This window comes from Lepidochelys kempii, chromosome 13, assembly GCF_965140265.1.
Source record: "Lepidochelys kempii isolate rLepKem1 chromosome 13, rLepKem1.hap2, whole genome shotgun sequence".
In the NCBI taxonomy this organism is placed as follows: Eukaryota; Metazoa; Chordata; order Testudines; family Cheloniidae; genus Lepidochelys; species Lepidochelys kempii.
Window position 1 is genome coordinate 14,273,964 of NC_133268.1, and position 15,799 is coordinate 14,289,762.

At 38.4% G+C, this 15,799-nt stretch overlaps 2 protein-coding genes across 6 annotated transcripts in view; one reads left to right on the forward strand and one right to left on the reverse strand.

Moving 5' to 3' along the window:
• The window catches only part of ZNF217 (zinc finger protein 217), a 105,819-nt gene that overhangs the window by 57,176 nt on the left and 32,844 nt on the right, over positions 1 to 15,799 (forward strand). For 3 of the 5 annotated variants that reach the window (XR_012154676.1, XR_012154674.1, XR_012154675.1), the window contains exons 5-8: positions 299 to 375; positions 8,595 to 8,732; positions 10,483 to 10,614; positions 11,981 to 12,037. The gene's annotated coding sequence lies outside the window, so the exon portion shown is untranslated. The remainder of the gene's footprint in view (positions 1 to 298; positions 376 to 8,594; positions 8,733 to 10,482; positions 10,615 to 11,980; positions 12,038 to 15,799) is intronic. The other 2 variants (XR_012154677.1, XR_012154678.1) reach the window with 2 other exon arrangements.
• The window catches only part of TSHZ2 (teashirt zinc finger homeobox 2), a 259,376-nt gene continuing 250,418 nt past the window's right edge, over positions 6,842 to 15,799 (reverse strand). Inside the window, exon 3 of the mRNA XM_073309367.1 lies at positions 6,842 to 7,524. The gene's annotated coding sequence lies outside the window, so the exon portion shown is untranslated. The remainder of the gene's footprint in view (positions 7,525 to 15,799) is intronic.

Below are 15,799 nucleotides of genomic sequence, written 5' to 3' on the forward strand. Positions count from 1 at the left end.
ATTTGTATTTCAAGATAAATCAGTCACCACTTTGCAATATATTCGTATTTTTGCACAATTTTTTTGATTCTTTTTAAAAGCAAAACATTGATCATTTTCCTGCCATCTCATCTGGAATGTTTAATGAAAGATATTAGCTGTACTAACAAAATAAAATTAAATTAAATTAAAATAAAAAAAAGGGGGGGTGGACGGGTGGGCAGGTGGGGAAGAAGGCCTGCACAGGTAGATAATCTAACTCAAGTAGAAGCAAAGTGTGACCTGCTAGGATTAGTATTTAATCTGTTTTATCCAACAGGGCATTTTACAAAGGCTTGAAGACATTTCACCAGCTGAGAATGAAGATGAGGTGGAAGTTGGAGTTTATTATTCTTGGTAAGTCTGGTGGAACAGCTACTTCACTTTTTAAAATACTCTCAAAAGAAAATACTATACAGACACTTGGTACACAAAACATCTTTACCTTAGGCTTTGTCTATACTTAAAAGTTTTGCCAGCTTAAGTTAAAACAGCAAAAAAACCAAAACAAAACAAACTCTAGTGTAGATGCAGTTATACGAGAATAAAAGTACTTATTCCAAGATAGTTTATTCCAGGTAAGCGAAGCAAAATAAGCTGTACTCATATAGCTATTTTTATCCTACGGCTTTTACTGATATAACTATTTCATGAAAAAAAATCATATTAATAAATGACATAGCTATGCCAGTAAAACTTTTTAAGTGTAAACCAAGCCTTAGATGCCATCTGACATGGGCTGGGGACTGCATTTGCTGACGGTGTTTTAAATACCATTTAGTATGTTAAAAAAACAAATTTAGAAACAGTGGAGCTGCATTCTGATCTTATGCCCTTGTAAATCTAGAATAACTTTATTGACTTCAAAGAAGTTACTCTGGATTTGTACTAATGTAAATGAGTTCAGAATCTGCTCCATAATTTTAAAAGTTGCTTGAAATATGGCTTGGTCTTGTCTACCATGGCTGGTTGAAATTTGTTCAAACCAAATCAGACTAAGCTGATTCTAAACAATATTTGAAACGAAGTTCTCAGCCCAATGGATATAGGGCTTCTCTCTGGGATTTTATAATTGTTGCACATTAAGTCACACAAAGGTTTTGATTGTACTTATTTTGATTGATCCTATTTAAAAGAACAAAACCCAACCAAACAAAACAACCCAAAGCCTTCTTTCTCCACTGAAGAGGATTAGAGTAAGGACAAATCCTAAATTATGTGTGCATGAATGAGATCAAATATTACAGGAAATAAAAACTATCCGGAAGAGTTTATTTATGGAGTTATTCCTTTAAAGGCCTGATCCAGTGCCCATCAAAATCAGTGGAAAGACTCCTATTGACTCCAAGTGATGTTGGGTCAGGCCCTTAGTTTGATGGAATGTAAACTGAAATCTACCTTAAAGTGCATGTTTTTTCATTGTTTAGATACTTCATGCATCTCAAAATCCAGCAATTTTACCCTCTCTCTTTTTTTCTGCAAAACAAATAAGGACTCAGGATAATATCTGCCTGAGTTTACAGATTTCATTTTCTGTCTAAAATATTTCAGAGACATTATTGAAGAACTATGTGCACTAAGGAAAGTAAATGAGCATGTTAGTATCTTGCTATACTTTTTCAACAGAAAATAATTCACATTTGTTTAAAAAATAAACTATTGCAAATTATGGAGAAAATTCTGAGAGGTAAAGGTACTCATCAGGAAAGCTATGCCCACTGAAACAGAATCTCACTGCATTTACTATGGCTTTCTTCAAAACCCACAGAGAAACTAATCTACAGGTCCTCTGCAATAAGAAGCACAGAGAACTGAGGTCAGTGGGTCAGGGTTGCTATGCACTCACATAAATATGTATCTCATGGTCTCAAGGAACAGAAATAATATGTCAGGTTATATGTAGGGCCATTGCAAGTATAGGGGCACATGCAAGTAGTACCTTTTCAACATATAAATTTACCTGTTTAGGAGGTGGTTATGTCAATTTCCCTGCAAGGTGATTGATGGCCTTTAAACCCTATTGTAATTGTGTTGTATTGATTTGGAATCTGTGATTAATATTGTCTTTATTGAGGGAGTTTTAAATATAAATTGCATCATTCATCTGTTTGTGAAGGCAAAAGACAAATGCTACTGAGATCTATTTATACTGGGCACAATTGCATCCTTTGCAATGAACTTTGCAGTCAGAGGCAGGGTGGCACGCGGGGGGTAAGGAGGCAGGGATCTTTCTTCACCCCAACCTTCCTCCATGCAGCTGGGTAGGAGTGCGCCTTGAGCTAGTTGGGAAAAATTGACAAAAATGGTACTGAGCATTCCAGACTGTGCTCCTACTCTGGCTGGTGCACTAAAACATTGGCCACTCAGGTGTTGCTCAGCACCTGGCAGGATTGAAACCTCAGTAACTAACAACAACAGGTGAGCCCGGCATAAGCCAAATCCCCTCTGAGCTGTGCCCAACTTTCACTTAAGCACTGCCCCAGGCCTCATAGGGCCTTTTCTTCAGCCTCACAAGGCTTTCCAGACCTCGCCCTGCTTTCTTCCAAAGCCCCACTCTCCACTCCCCTAAGCCTTATTTCTTAAAGCAAATTAGGAAATGAACCTTTGGTATAAATAGCCTGGTTTATATGCCAATAAATATGGCACTTTATTTATTATTGTAGTTTATTAAAAATGATTGGGGGGAAAAAAAAGAGAACACTAGAAAATAATCCTTGCCTTATAAATGTGTGAGAGTTGACACAATAACTTCTAAAAACTCCTTGGGACTTCACCCTTTACTGCGTTAATATATAATTATTGATTTTTAAAATGACTTGTTATATCCTCCATGATTGCTAAAGGAGCCAGTGAGGTCAGTCTTGTAACTACTTTTACAAGTAGGTAATAAAAATCCTTATGAAGTTGGATTGACAAGTAATTACTGGATATGTTAGCTGATTTTCAAAGTTTTTTTTTTTTTTTAAATTGTAATTGAACTAATGATAGCCATTTTTAAAAACTAGATATCCTCCCCTCCACTCCCACACAACCCCCTGGTGCCTGGACAATTAGGGCCTTATTTACAAAATTGCTGAGTACTTTCAATTCTCATATTTTAGGCTCTAAGCTGTTGCTAATTCCAAACACCCCTTTAAAAATCATTTTAAAAAATGGTGAAATGGCTTATTTAGACATGTACAGTAGCAGAAAGGAGGCTATGGTTTCTAAATACACCTTGCAGAGCCGTACAGAAGGGTAACAATTCTTAATGCTTTATTGCCGTGCAAAAGCATAAGCAGCTTGGATATGTGGTGTACCAATATGCCACTTGTTAATAAGCAGAGACATGAATCATAAAGATTCGGCTGTTTGATCACCAGGTTTTTAATTAATGTTTTGATGATCTCCAATAAGAATAAAGTCAGAACGATAGCTATTGAGTAGATGCGACAGAGAAAAGATGCAGTGATTTTCTGTGTTACCTGATTTATATGACAGATAAACTATCAACTCATCCTGCTTCAGATACAGAAAGAGAGAGAGAGAGAGAGATGTATATTTTCTTTTTTATATATATCCTCTTGTAAAAAAAAAAAGTCACTTAATTCAAAAGTGTATCTAAAATGTTCCCAAAGGACAGTGATGCAGGCAAAATAATTAAGGTTTAGAATGGTGGAATAAAGGTTTGTGGCCAGATTCTAAATCAAGTAGTTGTTCTAGCGTTTGACCATGCAGCACCTAGTTTTCTTGAATAAATCAGGCTCTGTTCTCTAGGCTGGTGTCGATCCTTTACTTGTGCTCTTTGGGCCAGAGCTTCTTCTGGTGTCAATCGGCATCGTTCAGTTAAAGTTAAGGGAGCTATGCAGATTTACCCTAGCTGAGAATCTGGTCCAACAGATCTAGCCCTGCGACATCAGAACAGGACAAGGAGTAATGGTCTCAAGTTGCAGTGTGGGAGGTTTAGGTTGGATATTAGGAAAAACTTTTTCACTAGGAGGGTGGTGAAACACTGGAATGCGTTGCCTAGGGAGGTGGTGGAATCTCCTTCCTTAGAAGTTTTTAAGGTCAGGCTTGACAAAGCCCTGGCTGGGATGATTTAATTGGGGATTGGTCCTGCTTTTGAGCAGAGGGTTGGACTAGATGACCTCCTGAGGTCCCTTCCAACCCTGATATTCTATGATTCTATGATCATCAAGCTCTTGTAAACTGGCACTGAGGAACAATGGCGCTAATCTTGTAAACTTGCTCCCCACCCCGTTAGCCCCCACAGGCATTTTTGAAATCTTTTCATACATGCAACAACTTGTTATTTACTAAATAAATAAATGAAATAAATAAAACAAGGAGAGAGCGCACCCTGTAAAAAAAGAGAGCACAGACCTTCCACTAGAGAAAGCGGTAACTTTTCATCTCTGTTTGCACTCACTGGTCCCAACATGATTATGTGTCAGCATAATTCATATTAGAGTGCATGTTCTATTACCCAGTTGCTACAAATGCCTCATTTTACATGTCTCTCTGCTGAAGGAGAAGGTCTGCTTGAGGGAAGGAGGGTAGTCCAGGCATGACAGATTGTAGAGACAGAGTTTCCTTTTGAAGAAATGAACCCATATCTTCATGGTTAATCTCACTAACAGAGTGTCAGAATCTGGTCTGTGAATAAAGAGCGAACCAAAGGGCCCTACAGCCCAAAATATTGTGGCTTGATTCCCCAAGTATCACCTCATCACCCATTGACTTGGATGGAATGGAGGGGGCTTAGCTCCTCAGCACTTTACAGAATCTGGCCCGCTGTGCTGTTTAAAAAAAAAAAAAGGCAGCAAAAATGTTGCACATATAGAGCCTGCGTCCAACTGAAATCAATGGAAAAATTTCCACCGGCTTCAGTGTAGAGCAGGATTAGGCCTGTCAGAAGTCAATAGGAGTTTTGCCAATTGAGTGCTGTGGGAACAGGATCAGACCCCAGCCCCTAGTATTTGCTAATGTATTTTATGTCACAAAATGGATTTATTTATTTATTTATTAAGAAAGAGAAAAATTCTTGGTGCTGGAAATATCCATATTTCCCCAAAGTGGAATTTGATAGTAGTGCTGGACTCACACTGGAGGGACCACCCCACCTCCCCAACACTACGTAACTTCATTTAATAACCCTGATCTGGACTGTGCGATTTAACAGCTTCAGAGGAACCCAATGCTAATGCATTGATTTCACTTTAATAGAATTTTGTTGTCAATGGACAGGGCTTGGCACAGTGCATGCTTCAGTCTTAACCCATCTGAAGTCTCCGTTCATTTCCAGTTGAGCTCCGTTCATTTCCAGTTGAATAGGTTAAGCAAAGACAGATCTCTCTGTTCTCAATTCACTTTATGATCCTCCCAACATAAAAAATAATATCAGCACCTTGCTTTTCATGTCAGGACTACATTTGAGCTGCTATTCCCTATGCCCATGAGTAAATCCTGTAAAAGCCGCCCCGTTGTACTGTCGCTATTTTTCCTTGTGGATGATTGATTGATGGATGAGTGCTGACACTTCAATGAAGCTATTTCGACTGCCATCTCAATCCGATGATGTGAGGGGTCTATTTTCTGTCCATGCCTCATTACTTCAGAATGACATTCCTGGAACTTCATTTACTTTTTCCCTCCTTCCCTCAAGCGCCATATTTTTCCCCATCTAGGTTATGCATGCCATAAAAAAAGCAATTTGCTATTATATGTGGCATAAGGGCAACATGTTTCCTAGGAGGTAAATAACAAGGTCCCCCTCCCGATGTTGAGTTTAGGGATCATGTCAAAATTTCCCAACCAATTCCAACATCGCCCACCCTGCATCGGAAATAAGGAATATTATAAATCTATTTAGATTCATTTTGCCATGGCTGCATTTTTATTTTATCCTTCAGCTTCTAAATAAAATAATTAAAAAGCAAAGCCCCAAATTGTCTTGAGTTTGAAAAAAGATCCACATCTCAATTTTGTGCCGAGCATACTTTAAATCTTTCATCTTGAGTAGCAGTTTACATCTTGATTCAGACTTATTTATCCTTTGAGAATAAGGAAATTTATTCTTTAAATGCAGTGATGAATTTATCTATTCTAGGTTGCTTTAGTTGTACAGCAAATGCTCAGCTAGAGTAAACAGAGCTGTGCCTGATGAGCTTGATTTTCCATACAGTGCACTAAGTCATGTGAGGTTTGTAATATTAAAACATCCTGGAAGCTTTTCTGAGTTGACTTCGAACCCGATTTTAATCTGTGTAATACAGTATTCCCGTTAATAATAATGTATAATTAAGACATCCGTTAAAAATCCATAACGTTAATTTAATGGAGAAAATCTAATACAGTTCTATTGGAATTTTTACGTTAAATTAACTTTAACGGGCTTTTAATGGATGTCTTAATTAGATCTCATTATTATCATGAATATTCCACAAATTAAAATTGGGACCTCTAAGTTTTAATGAAAAAAGTTCCAGGAACAAATTTTAAATTGAAGCCCTCCCCTCCTACCCTACTGGGTTTCAGCTGATTTTAAAAGTAAGCTGTGCTTTGTGTAGTAATAGACAAGCCCAACAGACAGTATGAAGGCCAGATTCTGATCTCATTTGCAATAGCATAAATCCAAAGTAACCCCATTGACAGTAATGGAGATGAATTTGGTTCTTTTATATATATATATATATATATATATATATATGATAATGCTCAATGATCTAACAATAGTGCTTTTGTTTAAAAATCACTCCATTGCATATGTCTTGTCATATGCAGTAATGGAGATTTAAAAAAAATATATATCTGATGAATAAAACAAACTGAAAATAATCCATTTTAAACAAATCTTTGGCAGCAACTTGGTTAAACATAATTATCTGAACAACTTGCACAGAAGATTAACATTGTTCAGAGTTTTTTTGGCTCAGAATCTGGTTTAACTTAATAATTCTTCTACTTACTGTGATGTATTGATCCCTAGTGCAATGACTGGATTGAGCAACCCAGGTGCAACAGTAATAGCTGCACTGAATAGAAACATTTCCTTTAGACAAACGATCCCAAAGGGGTTATAAATAGGGAATGGACATTACCATGAAAAGCAAAGCTTCCAGTGTGACGGCATCTTGTGTAGCACACTTGGACATTAAACTATGAAGAAGTATACTTTTTTTTTTCCTGTCAAGTGTTACAAATTGATGAAATAAGTACATCAGTGTTCTCAGTCATTATCTTACTTCAGTGGCACTTTGTTTTAGTGACAGCAAAAAGGGACAGTGGAGACTAGACAGCCCCAGTGCAGTTTATCAATGAAAATCTAATATCGTCCATAAGCAGGGGAGTGGAAATCAATACTTCATTACCAAATTGTTAGTGAAGATGAAGAAGAATAGCTGGAGTGTTTTTGGCAGTCTTCTCGGTCCGGGTTGTCGGGAGTTCAATGTCAGGAGTGGAGTGACGCGTGGAGACGGGCTCAGTGCAGGAAGCCTGGGCTGGAGAGCTGGAACTAAGGCATTTGTCCTGTAATCAGAATAATAATATGTATGTATATATTATTATACTTGAAATCATGAATCTAGGTTTTATCAAATATATATTTTTCTCAATAATTTCCCAGCTTCAGTTTCTGTGACATCCCAGAACAATTCAGAAGCTCTCAGACAACAGAGATTGACCCAAAAAACAAACGAACAAAAAACAGATAATTAAATCCATTTGTGTCCTGGGATAAGTGTCTGTAGCTCCAAACGAAGTCGAGTTGTTGCAGCTGCTTATGCCATATCTGAATCTGGCCCACTAAGTCCATCACCCTGCATATCCCAAACATGTACTAGGCTTGCCATTCTCTAGCAATGAGTATTACCTGTTCAGTATAATGAACCTTGTGTTACTCTGATCAAAGGGATGTTGTAAGATCCAGGCTGAATGGATATTTTGGTATCCACTTTGCCTTTAAACAGGCCACCATCATGTTATTTCTGGTCATTCCTGGAAATAATGCTCCCTTCCCACAACCCAACTCTCTACTACTAAAACCGTGGCTCTTCCATGAAAAATAAATTCTTCCATCCCACAGCTACTGAACACACTAAGTGGCTTATTTTGTGATGTGGATAGGGATAGAGTGCTACTTTTACCTAATTTTAAATTATGGATTTAAAAGTTTAATTCAAATTTGAGTGCTTTTTGGCTTATGTCCCGGGTCCAAGAGACTGAGAAAAACAGCAGACAAAAAACACAACAGTGCAAAAATAAGGTGAAAAAGGAAGCAGAGACTTAAACAGAGTGAAATCCAATACAGAAAGAGGGTGGAAAAAAGGATCAGCAAGAGATAGAGAAACGTGTTTATGAAAAAAATACAGACTATTCAAGGCCCATGTACTCTGCAGCAAGCAGGATGAAATTATGTGGAATCGTTCCTTAATCTGGCTCAGCAGACTGCAAAACCAATGGTAGCTTCATTTAAATTAAAAATAATGTGAGATTTTTCAATAAATTCAATCTGAAAATGAAAACTACCAACAGTAGAGTAGACTCCATGTTATTTATTTTGATATTCAGTTTGTTTTACAATCTCCTCATGTTTTCAGGGGAATTCAGAGTTTTGCATTGACCATGCACAACTGCAATGGAGAAGTTGGTAGGAGAGAAGCTGGAGACTGCAGCAGTGTGGAGGGCACCCAAGCATTCAGCACCCAAGAATGCACAACAAACAGTCAAGACAGTGGGTAAGTACAGTAGATAGATATTTCCACTAAAATGATAAATGCTGACAATGGTTAATGTTGACATTTTAAAATGTTGTCTAGATTTCAGAGTCAACACTCCACTGAGATGAATGGGGTAATTCACACCTTGCAGGGCTGATGTTTCAGGTGGCTTTCTCACTGAAGGACAACACTGCCTAATCTACTCCTGCTTCACATTTTCAGGGTTTTCTTCACAGAGGAGAGGGCTAGAAACATAACTATTTAAGAGGTCTTTCCATCGCTACAGTAATTCCAGCCCCTCCAGACAATAGCTAGGTTGACAGAAGAATTCTTTTGTCAACCTAGTGGTTTCTACAGTGGGGCTTAGGTTGGTTTAACTGCGTCTCTCAAGGATGTGGATTTTTCATGCTCCAGAGCAATGTCGCCAGTTTTAGATGTAGACCAGGCCTTAAATTCTGCAGTAAGTAAGAGGTGGATTCTGTGGCAAATTTTACAACTGCAGAATCACTGAGCACAAAGGATCCTGAGTACGTACGTGGCACTCAAACCGCATCAACTTGTGCATCAAGCTTTTGGAGAGAGTTTTCTAAACCTAACCCAGAATGAAACTCACCTGTGGCACTCTACTTAAGCCTTTTGTTAGGGCTGTGTTCAGATCCATAGTGGATCTGAAGTGCAGGATGCCTACATACCTCATACAAGCTGAGGAGGCAGCCTCTGGATTGGCCCGATACTGGCCAGAATGGAACATGCTTCCAGAGAATATTGCTCTCAATGCAGGCCGGGGCAGGACTTTGGGAATTTAGTCATAGTTGTCTGAATCCCCATACAGTGCAGACGTGATGAATAAGGTAATTGTTTATGCATTTCAATATCAAGTCTCAGAGAGAAACAGAGTGTCATTAGAGAGTGCAACAGTTGACTGGAGCATAAGAGGTTGGTTTTCAAATGGTATTCGTTAGGAAAGTGATGTTGCTGCCCGGGCATTTATTTTAGTGTGGCTCAACTTTCAATATCAAGAAAGGTAAAGTGTGTAACTTTAATTATGATCTAAAAATTCCTTTGGTGCTGTTCATCATGCTGGTCTTGTGCAGCATATGTGAAGCATCAGATGCAAAGACATTGAGACTTTGCTTTTATTTAACATTAATTATCAAGCTGTCAACAGATGTAAAAAGTTATATCTATTTTAATGCAGCTGTGTCAGGACTCAAAATTCCTTCCAGTAAGCACCTTCCCACTCATAGAGCAAACACCCTCCCTCTCATCATTTGAATCCCACCATAAAACTTCTGTGAAGCTTTTTGAAGAGCAGTTCTTCGGTGTGTCTGCAATTTGAGACTGGACAGTTAACCCTTTGTCAACAGCTAAGGGCTCTGTGTGTGTGTATGGACTCAAAACTGCTCAACTGTTTATCATAGGCCCTACACTTCCCTCAGTTCCATGCACTAGGCACTGCACTTTATTTGCCTCTCTCATCCCAATCAAAAGTTATACTAATTGTACTGCAGTTTACATCCAGCTGGTATGACAGAATGTGTTGCCTATGCTTTTCACATCAAGCCCTTTCCATTGGAATTTATATCACAAATGGTTTGTCAGGACCTATGGAAGAAATATGGCCCTCCAGACCCAATAGGATGATGGCAGACTCATCTGTTTACCATTTTTCCTTCTAGTTTCAGGACTTTATTAAAATAGTTTTATCACTGCTTTATCAGTTAGATAATAATAATATAATATAATATAATTAATTAATAATGCTTAGCTCTTATAGGACCTGATCTGCCCATTGAAGTCCGTGGAAGACATTGACTTCCATGAGTTTTGGATCCGACCCATATAGTGCTAAAACAGTTGGATATAAGATGCTAATTTGCAGCACTACAGAAAGACACAGGTAATTGCTATGGAGTTACCAAACATTATTTCTAGATGTCATTTTTTACCTATTTTTGTTACACTCTTATGGCAGCAGAAAATCTGTTCCTTCAAGAATAAATGTTCATATGTACGATATCCAACTAGTAAGAAAGAAGAAATCTGGGTAAATTTTGCTTGATGTAAGACTCTTTTGACAACTAATGATAATATTACAGACTCTAAATGCTGTATGGTTATCCATAATTATAACTGAAGGTATGTCAATCTAAATAATATGCTACTGTAAATTATTTATGCTGATTATACAAAGCATTTCCTCTATCTAAGTTTTGTCCGCATATCCATAGTAAAGCCTAATAGCAGGAGTAGCCTTCCGGAAGGGCATTTAACAGCACACTACAGTTTCATAGAACATATTTTAGTTTACAAAACAGAAATTCTTGTATGATCAGCAAAGATGGTTATGGGTTAAAATAATTATTATTAGTGCAATATTTTGTAATAATATTTTACATTCATTTAAGTTATGTTTCAACTCTCACTGAAGTCAAATGCAGAGACTCTCAATGATTTCATTGAGATCAGATCCATATTGCACTTCCTCTTAAGTTTCCTATAGTGCTTCTGAACTACATTACATACATGATGAAAGTGGCAATCAACTACTCCATAACGCCCCGAGGGGAGTATGAGGAGAGGTGAGATTTTGGTGAAGGATATCAGGGCAACTCACCACTGATCTTTAATCTCCATGCAGAGCAGACAGGGCCTTGGATATTAAATCTTTGTGACATCATACACACAGACACAAGGCCTTGGATACTAAATCTTTTGACCCTCCACCTCACCCCCCCCCCCCCCCCCCGCAAAATGGGAGATGCACTTGGCATCATTTATTTAAAAAATTGTTTGCTGCCCATGATATAACTATCAGAATGAGTGACAAGACAAAGGAGGAGAAATTTGTTCTACAGCCCAGGAGATATTGGAATGCTTCAGTCTGTATGCAAAGGACACTATGGACAACAAACACGTAGGGGATCTTGAGTTCTTGTTGATTGGGATTTAGGGAGCTACATTTGAAAGACACTTGAAGGACATTAAAGTTACATCCATTTGAGAAGAATCTTTCTAGAAAATACAGCTTTAAGAGAATGGACAAAAAGTCCAGAGGATTTCAATACCAAGATCATCACAATTATAGATCATGGTCAGATCCAGTTTGGAAATCACCATCTCTCTGTTAAAATCAATGAAGTTATGCTGATTTACAAAAGCTAAGGGTCTGGCCCATTAATTGCAAACATAAATAATCTCTTTGAAATGCATTATATTGAATTTTTTCTCTTCCATTTTCTGAGTTTCTCTTGTTCTGATTTCAGTTGAAGCTTTGCTATAGATTTCCCTACTTTGACTCTGATTCAACAAAGCACTTATGCGTAAGTATTTTACTGAACGGGGGCATTTGTGACCAGACAATACAAGCTTGCAGAAGCCATTAAGTTCTTTGTCAGCTTCTGGTCAGGAAGAGGCTGGAGCACTGGGCTGAGAGTCAGGAGGCCTGGGCTTGTTGCGAATGGTTTTGAGCAAATCACATCCCTTCTCTGTGCCTCTGTTTCTCTTCCCACCTTTTGTCTGACATGTCTGTTTAGACTGCAAGTTTTTGGGGGTAGAGACTGTCTCTTACTATGTGTGTGTCCTGGGGTGAAATCAGAAGTCAGTGGAAGTTTTGCCATTGATTTCAAAGGGACCAGGATTTCACTCCTGATCTCATCTGGGGCCTTGAGGTGCCACTAGAATATAAATGCTAGTTAACAAATAAATAAAAATACACCTGACCTCTAACAGACACAGACAAAGAAATACCCTGACATTTGACTAGTCCCCCCTAATCACTTGTACAGAAAAGAAACACATGGGTATGTGCAAGGATTGCAAGCTTGAAAAGAAAAGAAAAAGGCAACATAATTTAATTTGTTGCTGTTTCCATAAATAAGGCATAGTCATCAATTTTGTGGTATATTTGAGAGCAGATGTTATTGACAGCATGTTCCTGGAGACAAAAAACGTTTCTTTTTGCCTAGTTGCTGCATTTTCTAAAAATTTAAATTGTTCACTGTACAGGGCACCATCTGCCCTCTCTGGAAGATACTTAGTTGCTGGCAGCTGCATTGAAAATGTGGACAACAAAGTTGAATTCTGGTTTCTTTTCAACAAGCAACTGTCAATACAGGTCACAAGCAAAATTGTGACCTTTTCTGGGTGCTTTAGGTTAGATCTCATGCTTCAGTCTAAGTGTTGGTATTAGTCTAATGGGTTATACAGTAAAAATAAAAGGGCTGCACCAAAAGGTTCATGAGACACTGGGTGCCTTGCTACATTTTGAAGTACCTTAAGCAGCTCAGGACAGGAGTATGCTTTAAAGGTGAATTACAAGGCCAAACTAAAAGGGAAATGACAGAGAGAGAGAGAGAGAATACAGATGGTTCAGGCACTGGGACTTGGGAGGTCTGGGTTCAAGTCCCTTCTCTGTCACAGACATCTTGTGTGACCATGGGCTAGTCACTTAGGCCCAGATCCTCAAAAAATATTTAGGTGCCTATGTCCCATTAATTTCCCCTAGTCTTTCACGTCCCCATCTGTAAAATGGGAATAATAGTACTTCACAGTCACATGTCACAGGGTTGTGGTGAGGATAAATACATAAAAGATTGTGAGGCACTCAGATATGACCGTCATGGGGGCCATAGATAGAAAAGTGAAATTTGTGATAAATGTAGATTTCTTTGCTGATCTTCCCCTCTGACCAGGATGTGTGGGGACAGTGGGAAGGCACGGTGATAAGTTTTAACAAAGGGTATGTCTACACTGCACGGAAAAACCCGTGGCGCCAAGTCTCCGAGCCTGGGTGCATTGACTTGGCTCCTGGGGCTCAGGCTGTGGGTTTAAAAATACCAGTGTAGATTCCAGCCCAAACAGGAATGGTTCCACTGCTATTTTTTGTCCCACAGCCTGAGCTCCACAAACCGCAGTCAACTGATCCAGAATCTGAGATTCAATGTATTGTAGACATACCCTCAAATTATTAGAACAATAATCTCCCTCTTTCCTGTCACCCAGACCTGGCTGGGAAAGGTTCTTTGTATTTCCAAGTTTGCTCACAATAGCTCAGAATGGAACACCACACAGACATTTCTCTGAAAAAGCAGACATTGTCAGAGCTGTGAAAAAACTCTTGGAGTTTCAGAGTAGCAGCCGTTTTAGTTTGCGTCACCAAAATTTAGCGGAAATATTTTAAAAAAGTTTTGTGAAATTTTGTAAGTTGCACAACATTTTATGTAAGATCAAATTCTAGCTAATTTTCTTCTGATGATTTTCATGTTTTCTGCAATGACAGCAACTGCTGCTATCAAAGTAAAATACGAAAATAGCCCGAGCCAATTATAACACCCCTGAAAATCAGCAGAATTTTCATATATCAAAGGATTTGCTTAAGTTCAGAGAAAATGAGTTTGCCATGAAGTTTGTGAATTCCAGTCAGTTTAAATTGTTTGTTTCAATATCTTTCTCAAAAAGTTTAATTGTAACAGAATCAGAAGGTGCTTTCAAAACAAAAAAACTCTTTCTTATGGGAAATACTTGCAAAACTACATTGTTGAGAAATTGCTATTTTAAGGTTTTATTTTTTGTTTTTTTTGCAAATCCAGCCAAAAGCTGAAATTTGCAAGTTTCACTTTTGAAATGAAACTTTTCACTCAGTTCTATTCGTAGTCTTCTCACTGACTCCTATAGTTGGTATTCAAACTACCCAGTCAGGAAGTCTGCAGTGATTATTGACACAACGTATGTGCCAACTTATCACTGCTCTTGATTCTTCAAACATTTATGTGTGCGCTCAACTTCACACAGGCAAATGGTCCTGCTGAGCTCAGATGTTTGCAGGATCAGAGCCTTAGGGTGGGAGTCACCAAGGTATCTAATTGCCTAAATACCTTTATAAATCCCACCCTGAAGAGTTTAAACAGGCATCTGGAAGACTTCTTAAATCACTCACCTTGCCTCTTCAGATTACATTCTGCAGGATGAACTAGTCAGCAGTGCAGGGGGATGACTACATTCATTAATGCAGAGCACACTACTTTTCTCTTTCTTTTGGAGAAAGCCTGTACATAGAAACCTCCCCACCTTAAAAAAATAGTCAGTGTGGCTGGCTGGCTCTTGAGCAAATACAAGTTAAATCACCAACCCTGTGTGCCAGAGCTGCACATACTTTTCCACTGCTGATTTATCTGCAAAATATACCACATGCCAGTTGCTTGAATTAGGATCCTGGGGAGAAGGGAATCATTAGAGACTACGAGAAAGCCCAAAGCATAAAGAAAACTTCTCCTTTTGACTCCTCCTCACAGGCCTGCTTTATTTCCTTTTAATGCGCTGACAGTGCTGATGAGACAATAGATGGTACAACCCCAAGCTATTGCTTTTTGAGTAATATCTTTCGGGACTGAAAAACTGACCATACTTTTTGGCTTCCAGCAAGGCCTAGTGACCCAGTATTATAATATATTTTGTGATACTGGTGGGCATCAAGTCTAGTCAGGGTTGGACATTTCATTCCCCGTATGGTTCCTTTTGCTAAAAAGTGCCTTGAAAAGCCAGGTAAATTAGACTTTGAGAAAGGGACACTGCATCTTTGAGTAATGAGGCTGGGAAACAGGGAACACATTTTCCACTAGCTCACGTCTCACTGTATGGCATTCCGATTTCGTGACACTTCATAATAAATCATTGCTTATCACTCACATGGGAACATAACATGGCTCAAGTTAAGATTCGTTAGTGATTGTAAAGAAGAAACATGAATTGCTCTGTATCAGGGCTTTTTTGATCATCTTTCTGTCCACAGCAGGCATTTTTTTACATCCTTATATTTACTGTAACTGTTGTTTAAAGCATAAATAAAAAGGAAGGAAAGAGCAGAAAATATGAATAATGAAAATAAATTTATTTGTCTTATTTATGTGTTTATGTAAGCATTTGGCAATTACTTTGCACAGCAGTTTGTATCCAGTGTCATAGACTGCTGCACCAACAGAAGTTTTGGAAGCTGGAAAGGGTAGTTTGTTTTTTTTTAAAAGCACGAAATGCCAATACATTCATCTCCTGGGGCTGGGGAAGAAGGTTCTAGCAGGCATATAAGC